Source organism: Thamnophis sirtalis, unplaced genomic scaffold (assembly GCF_051295495.1).
Source record: "Thamnophis sirtalis isolate CommonGarterSnake01/CBP01778 unplaced genomic scaffold, rThaSir2_p1.2 scaffold_8, whole genome shotgun sequence".
Classification (NCBI taxonomy): Eukaryota; Metazoa; Chordata; class Lepidosauria; order Squamata; family Natricidae; genus Thamnophis; species Thamnophis sirtalis.
The window spans coordinates 3,135,232-3,142,837 of NW_028261388.1; the positions used below are offsets into that span (position 1 = coordinate 3,135,232).

The 7,606-nt window shown below is 50.9% G+C and overlaps 1 long non-coding RNA gene across 1 annotated transcript; it reads left to right on the plus strand.

Annotated features, from left to right (window-relative positions):
* The first annotated feature begins 2,176 nt into the window (after window positions 1–2,176).
* LOC148044264 (uncharacterized) lies at window positions 2,177–6,607 on the plus strand. Its single transcript, XR_015697564.1, has 2 exons — window positions 2,177–2,548; window positions 6,115–6,607. It is a non-coding gene; the product is annotated as an uncharacterized LOC148044264 (long non-coding RNA).
* Window positions 6,608–7,606: the final 999 nt, after the last annotated feature.

Sequence of the window (7,606 nt, forward strand, 5' to 3'; positions counted from 1 at the left end):
AGTCGGGAACGACTAGTACAGATGTGCGAGGGGAACCTTTACCTATAAAACCCTAGTAAGGCCACACCTGGAATACTGCATCCAATTTTGATCACCACACTACAAAAAAGATGTTGACACTAAGATGGTCAAAGGCTTAGAGCAGTGTTTCTCAACCTTGGCAACTTGAAGAAGTCTGGAGTTCAACTCCCAGAATTCCCCAGCCAGCGAATGCTGGCTGGGGAATTCTGGGAGTTGAAGTCCAGACATCTTCAAGTTGCCAAGGTTGAGAAACACTGGCTTAGAGGCTAAAACATATGAAGAACGGCTGCAGGATTTAGGTTCGGCTTGTCTAAAGAAAAGAAGAACTAGGGGTGACGTGATAGAGGCCTTCCAAATATTTGAGAGGCTGCCACAATGAAGAGGGGGGGGGGTGTCAAATTATTCTCCAAAGCACCAGAAGGCAGGACAAGAAACAATGGATGGAAACTAATCCAGGCGAGAAGCGACCTGGGATTAAGGAGAAACTTCCCGACAGTGAGGAGAATAGAAGTTGCCTCCAGAAATTGTGACCCCTCCATCCCTGGAGGTTTTTTAAGAAGAGTCTAGCTAACCACTTATCTGAAATAGTATACGTTCTCCTAGATGTGCAGGGGGCTGGACTAGAAGACCTCTAAGGTCCCTTCCAGCTCATTCATCAGGGGAGTGCAATAAAAATGACGTTAATCGCATTAATTTCCCGCGCCTGCCAGATTTGGAAAACCTGCAGTCCAGGTTCAAGAACCAAGCGCCATGCGACAGGGGTGAGTTCCTGTCCTCGTTGGCAACCTGGCAGTTCAAAGGCATGCAGATGCGAGTAGGTTAATAGGTACCACTTTGGTGGGAAGGTAACAGCGTCCTGTGATGTCATACCGGCTGTCAGATCCTCTCCATTAGATAATTAGGAAAGAAGACCACGAGACTCCATGAGTAGAAATCAAGTGTACTTTTACTAATTATAAATGATTAAAGGCATAGCGAAGCGAAGTCTGATTATTTAGGCGCGAAAGCGATTGATATATAGAATAACCCATTCCCCTCCCCTTGGCATCACGGTTACAGTCCAATCATAATTCTCCCAAGTGTCAGGTGTGAGATAACTTCAAAAGGCATCACGAAGATGGAATGTCGGTGCCGTTAGTCCTGGCGGGAATCTCCTACGCATGCGTAGTCCGACAGGCAGCTGAGCTCCAGAACCTTCCTCCAGCACAATTAGTAACCCCTCCCAAATACCATGCCCTCCCTCCCCGTTTCATGGCAGCCGAAGCAACAGCAAAGCAGAGGCTGACATCCGGCTCTCTGACCGCAGAAATGTCTTCAGAAACGACTCGATGGCCTTCAATCGGAGTCAGCTACAACCAATGGAGTGAAATCCCCGGGGAGTCCTTTCCCACCCATAAAAAGTTCCATTAGCTGCAATAAAAAGAAATCCAGAATAGATTGCCTTAGTTTCTTTTAATATAAAGGTTCAAGGGTGTGAGGATAATGCTTGGTATTATTGCTTCAGTCCAATGTTTCTCAACCGTGGCAACTTGAAGATGTATGGCAGGACTAGAACTCCCAGTCTCCTGGCGATTGTCCCAAAGCCACCCAAATGGTTTTTCACATCTGAGAAAGGACTAGAACTCCCAGTCTCCTGGCGATTGTCCCAAATCCACCCAATGGTTTTCACATCTGAGAAAGGACTAGAACTCCCAGTCTCCTGGCGATTGTCCCAAAGCCACCCAAATAGCCTGAGACAGGACTAGAACTCCCAGTCTCCTGGCGATTGTCCCAAAGCCACCCAAATAGCCTGAGACAGGACTAGAACTCCCAGTCTCCTGGTCATTGGCCCAGAGCCACCCAGGTGGCTTTCACATCTGAGGCAGGACTAGAACTCCCAGTCTCCTGGCGATTGTCCCAAATCCACCCAAATGGTTTTCACATCTGAGAAAGGACTAGATCTCCCAGTCTCCTGGCGATTGTCCCAAAGCCACCCAAATAGCCTGAGACAGGACTAGAACTCCCAGTCTCCCGGTCATTGGCCCCGAGCCACCCAGAGTGCTTTCACATTTGAGGCAGGACTAGAACTCCCTGCCTCCCGGCCATTGGCCCAGAGCTACCCAGATGTCTTTCATTCTCCTAGTGAATTGGCCCGAGGTCGCTCAACCCAACTGTCGTACTTAATGCGGGACTAGAACTCCCCATCTCCTGGTCATTGGCCCAAGGACATCCAGCCAGCTTTCCTCCGAAGGCGGGACTAGAACTCACCGCCTCCTGGTTTGAAGGCCAGCACCTTCCCCACCGGGCCAACCTGGGTCATTGTCCCTTTGTTGCATCACTCTCCCTCCTGCTCCTCCTATTGGCCCTGACATTTCCATGGCAAGGGGGATCAGAAAGGATGCGGTTGGCATGTCCCCCTCCTCTATATCTCTCTCTCCTGGCCTGAATGGATTAGCTCTGACGGGGAGGAGAGAACATAATTTAAAATAGCTAAAATAGGTAAATAAAAGAATTGACAGCAGCAACAGGCCACAGAGGAGAAAACTAGGTTGGTGGTCTCACTCCCCCCACCCCGCTAAAGAAGTCTGTATTTGAATTCATTGCAGGGAGGGGGTGCGGGGAGAGGAAGGCAGCAAATAAGGGGTATTTGGGAAGCTTCAAACCGGAGACCTCTTCGTTCCGGGGATGTTAAAGAAGCTGGTGGCTCGTTTTGTCAGGACAAACCAAGTTTGTGTTTCCATGAGCAAATCAAGATTAATTGGATTGGATCAAGCTCGCTTAACTTCCATTTTGGGTTCCTGGTTAGGATCAACAGCTGGCTTCCCAACAGCTGGAGAAGAATTTTGGGCATTTCTTGACAAGTCTTTAAGAACCAGAGGTTGGGGAGAGGAAAGAAACATCTCTTGGATTTTTTTTTCAAGCCGGATGTGGGCATGTCAAGAAACAGTTCAGAAATATGGTTATGGTAATAGGGTAGGGGCCATCTTAACTTTCTTCACCTCTTCTGCAAATACTTGTTTCTCCCACAAGCTGAGTTCTGATGGAGGAGGAGGAGGAGGAGGAGGAGGAGAAGGAGAAGGAGAAGGAGGAGGAGGACTGTGGGGTTCCTTGGCGTTCTCTGAGCTGGGTGGTTTTCTTGCAGATGTTTCATGACCCAGCTAGGGAATATCATCAGTGCTAGAAGGGAGGAGTGTTTGTAGAGAGGAGGAGGAGGAGGAAGATGAAGAGGAGGGGGGAGGAAGCGGAGGAGGAGGTCTGTGGGGTCCTTGATGCTCTCTAAGCCTGGTTGTTTTCTTGCAGATGTTTCGTGACCCAACTAGGTAACATCATCAGTGCTAGAAGAGAATAGGGTTTATGGAAGAGGAGGAGGAGGAGGAGGAGGAGGAGGAGGAGGGAGGAGGAAGGAGGAAGGAGAGAAGGAGGAGGAAGGAGAGGAGGAAGAAGAAGGAGAGGAGAAGGAAGGGGGGAGGAGGAGGAGGAGAACTGTAGGGTCCTTGGTGTTCTCTGAGCTGGGTGGTTTTCTTGCAGATGTTTCATGACCCAGCTAGGGAATATCATCAATGCTAGAAGGGAGGAGTGTTTGTAGAGAGGAGGAGGAGGAGGAAGATGAAGAGGAGGGGGGAGGAAGCGGAGGAGGAGAACTGTGGGGTCCTTGATGCTCTCTGAGCTGGGTGGTTTTCTTGCAGATGTTTCGTGACCCAACTAGGTAACATCGTCAGTGCTAGAAGAGAATAGGGTTTATGGAAGAGGAGGAGGAGGAGGAGGAGGAGGAGGAGGAGGAAGAGGAGGAAGAGGAGGAGGAATGGGAGGAGGAGGAAGGCTGTGGGGTCCTTGGTGCTCTCTGAGCTGGGTGGTTTTCTTGCAGACGTTTCGTGACCCAACTAGGTAACATCGTCAGTGCTAGAAGAGAATAGGGTTTATGGAAGAGGAGGAGGAGGAGGAGGAGGAGGAGGAAGAGGAGGAAGAGGAGGAGGAATGGGAGGAGGAGGAAGGCTGTGGGGTCCTTGGTGCTCTCTGAGCAGGGTGGTTTTCTTGCAGACGTTTCGTGACCCAACTAGGTAACATCGTCAGTGCTCTGAGCAGGGTGGTTTTCTTGCAGACGTTTCGTGACCCAACTAGGTAACATCGTCAGTGCTAGAAGAGAATAGGGTTTATGGAAGAGGAGGAGGAGGACAGAGAGGAGGAGGAAGGGGAGGAGGAAGGGGAGAGGAAGAGGAAGAGGAGGAGGAAGACTGTAGGGTACTTGGTGCTCTCTGAGCTGGGTGGTTTTCTTGCAGACGTTTCAGGACCCAGCTAGGGAACATCATCAGTGCTAGAAGGGAGAAGGGTTAGCTCCCTCTTTATATACAGGAGTTCCCTTGACAATGTTGATCAGGGTGCCGTTTTCTCCCTGATAGTTCCCCTGATTAGGCTGGACCAGAAGACCTCCTCTGCAGCAGCCAACATCTAGATAAGCAGGGATTAACGCCAGACAAACAAGCAGAAAACAATACCCTAACCAAGGAATTGGAGAACACCACACTCCATCAACACTGGCAAAGAAAACTTCTCTATATAAACAGAGAGCTAACCTCACTCCCCTCCAGCACTGACGCTGTTACCAGGCAGGTCCATGAAACGAAACATCTGCAAGAAAACAACCAAGTTCGAAGACCACCAAGGACCCCACCTGTTAGGCACCGCTGCTTTTAAGCCCCGGGAATATGTTTATCATTGACTGATTTATAGATTTAAATGTAGTGGCTGCACAACTCCAGTTTTTTAAAAATAAACCCCAAAGTTTAAGCAGCTTAAGGGTTGGCCCAAACCAGGACAGAATGTCTTGGGTAACCTTAGAAAAAGGGACACGGGGGCTCAGTGGCTAAGACGCCGAGCTTGTCGATCAGAAAGGTGGCCAATTTGGCAGTTCGAATCCCTAGTGCTGTGTAACGGAGTGAACCTCCCGTGACTTGTCCCAGCTTCTGCCAACCTAGTAGTTTGAAAGCACGTTAAAAAATGCAAGTAGGAAAAATAGGAGCCACCTTTGGTGGGAAGGTAGCAGCGTTCCGTGCGCCTCCGGCGTTGAGTCATGCCGGCCACATGACCAGGGAGACGTCTTCGGACAGCGCTGGCTGTTCGGCTTTGGAACGGAGATGAGCACCGCCCCCTAGAGTCGGGAATGGCTAGCACATAGGTGCGAGGGGAACCTTTACCTTATTGCTAAAAGCTTATGTCAGGAATCTTCTCCACGAACAGCACCTGCTTGGATTTAGATAAGGGTCAAAGGAATTGGTCTGCTTGTGACTACGAAGGGATTCTAGGCGTCCTTCCCTCTTTTCCTTGCTCAGATTCTGCAGATCTCTCTCTCTCTTCTCTCTCTTCCCTCTCTCTCCCTCCCTCCCTCTTTCTCTTCCCTCTCCCTCCCTCCACCTTTCTCTCCCCTCCTCCCTCCTCTCTTTCTCTTTCTCTCTCTCCTCTCTCCCTCCCTCTTTCTCTCTCTCTCACTCCCCCTCTCTCTCCCTCCCTCCCTCTTTCTCTCTCTCTCCCTCCCTCTTTCTTTCTCTCTCTCTCTCTCCTCCCTCTTTCTCTCTCTCTCTCCTCCTCCCTCCCTCCCTCTCTCCCTCCCTCTTTTCTCTCTCTCTTTCCTTTCCCTCCCTTTTTTTTCCTCTCTCTCCCTCCCTCTTTCTCTCTCTCTCCCTCTCTCCCTCCCTCTTTCTCTCTTTCTCTCTCTCTCTCCCTCCCTCTTTCTCTCTCCCCCTCTCTCTCCCTCCCTCCCTCTTTCTCCCTCTCTCTCTCCCTCCCTCCCTCTTTCTCTCTCTCCCTCCCTCTATCTCTCTCCCCCCCTCCCTCTTTCTCTCTCCCTCCCTCCCTCTCTCCCTCCCTCTTTCTCTCTCTCTCCCCCTCTCTCTCTCCCTCCCTCTTTCTCTCCCTCCCTCTATCTCTCTCCCCCCTCCCTCTTTCTCTCTCCCTCCCTCCCTCTCTCTCCCTCCCTCTCTCTCTCTCTCCCCCCCCCTCTCTCTCTCCCTCTCTCTCTCTCCCTCTCTCTCTCTCCCTCCCTTTCTCTCTCTCTCTCTCTCTCTCTCTCTCTCTGTGTATCTGTGTGTGTGTCAATGTCCTATTTGTGTTCCCCCGCAGCTTGTCAGCAGCATCTATAAATCGACTCTCCAAAAACCCCTACAGCTATTAGGAGCTCTCCAAAAGGAGAAAAAAAAGAAAGAGAATTCTTAGCCAAGTTGAAGAGCGAGTCCAAAGGCGGAGCCCCCACCACCTCCCAACCATGAGCCAGAGTTTGCAGGACACGGTCGAGAACTTCAAGAGCGCCATGGATGAAATGCAAGGCAAGGTCAAAGCCATGCGGGAACGGGCCGAAGAGGCCTACCAGAAGCTCAACCAGCTGGAGGTCCTGAAGTTCGCTTTGATCGACTCCAACAACCAACTCAACAAGGAGCTGCGGAAGCTGTCCCAGGAGGTGGCGCTCTTTGAGGACCAGAACGCCTTGGAGAAAGGCCACCAGACGCGCCCGAAGAAAACCCCTTCCGCCACCAGGAAAACGGGGAAGAAGAAGGAGGGGGAGGCCCCACGAGAAGTCAGCTCCAAGGAAAAGCAATAATAAAAAGAAGGCAAATTGTCTTGGAGGTGTCCGCCCTTCTCCCCCTTTCTCCACAGGGATGGTTTGGGGGGTCCCTCTTGGGGGGGAGGGTTGCAGCTTCAGGGGAGGAACCCCCCCACTCCTTGCAGGGCTGGCTAAGGCAAAGACTAAGATGGCCACCGGCTGTTGGCGGGATTCAGTAGTGGGTTTCAAAAATGTTTAGAACCTCTTCTGTAGGTGTGGCCTGCTTTGTGGGAGTGGCTCACCAGCCATGTGACCGGGTGGGAGTGGCTCGCCAGCCATGCAACTGGGTGGGAGTGGCTTGCCAGCCATGTGACCTGGTGGGAGTGGCTCGCCAGCCATATCCGTTCACATGAGCGGCAAGCAACTCCCATCGGTCACACGGCCGGCAAGCCACTCCCACAAAGGAGGCCACACCCACAGAGTAGGTTCGAACAATTTTTGAAACCCACCACTGATTTCACCCCCGGTTTAGGGTCAGTGTTTGGGGTATATCTAACTCAGCAAACCATGGTCCTGTTTGTAAACGCAGACTATGTTTGAAATGTGTTTGAATATTAGCAGCTCAGGGTTGGTTGGTAGGCTGTTGGTTTGAGCTCCGAGCCGGGCAATTTGGTTGCAAACCAGATTTTGTCGTCATTCGAGGAGACGCCGTCAGTGAGTTTTGAATTGTGCTTCTTAATGAGAAACGTTTGCAATCAAGTTGCCAAGCTCGGAGCCTCAAACCAACAGCCTATGTTTTTTCAGCAAACATGGGGGGAAATAGCAGTCATTGGAGACCCCACCCCCATCCCATTTAATGGGGGGCATCAGGGAGAGTCAAAAAAAGCCAAGATAACCGCCATTCCTGTATAATTGAAGTCGAAAACTCTTTTACCTGTGACGGGCATGAAAAGAGACAGAATTTCCACGCGTGGTTTGAAAAGTTTCCCTGGCCCAGTTGGGTCTGACTCTTGGGGGTGTGTGTGTGGATGGATTAGCAATAGCAATAGCAGTTAGACTTATATACCGCTTCAT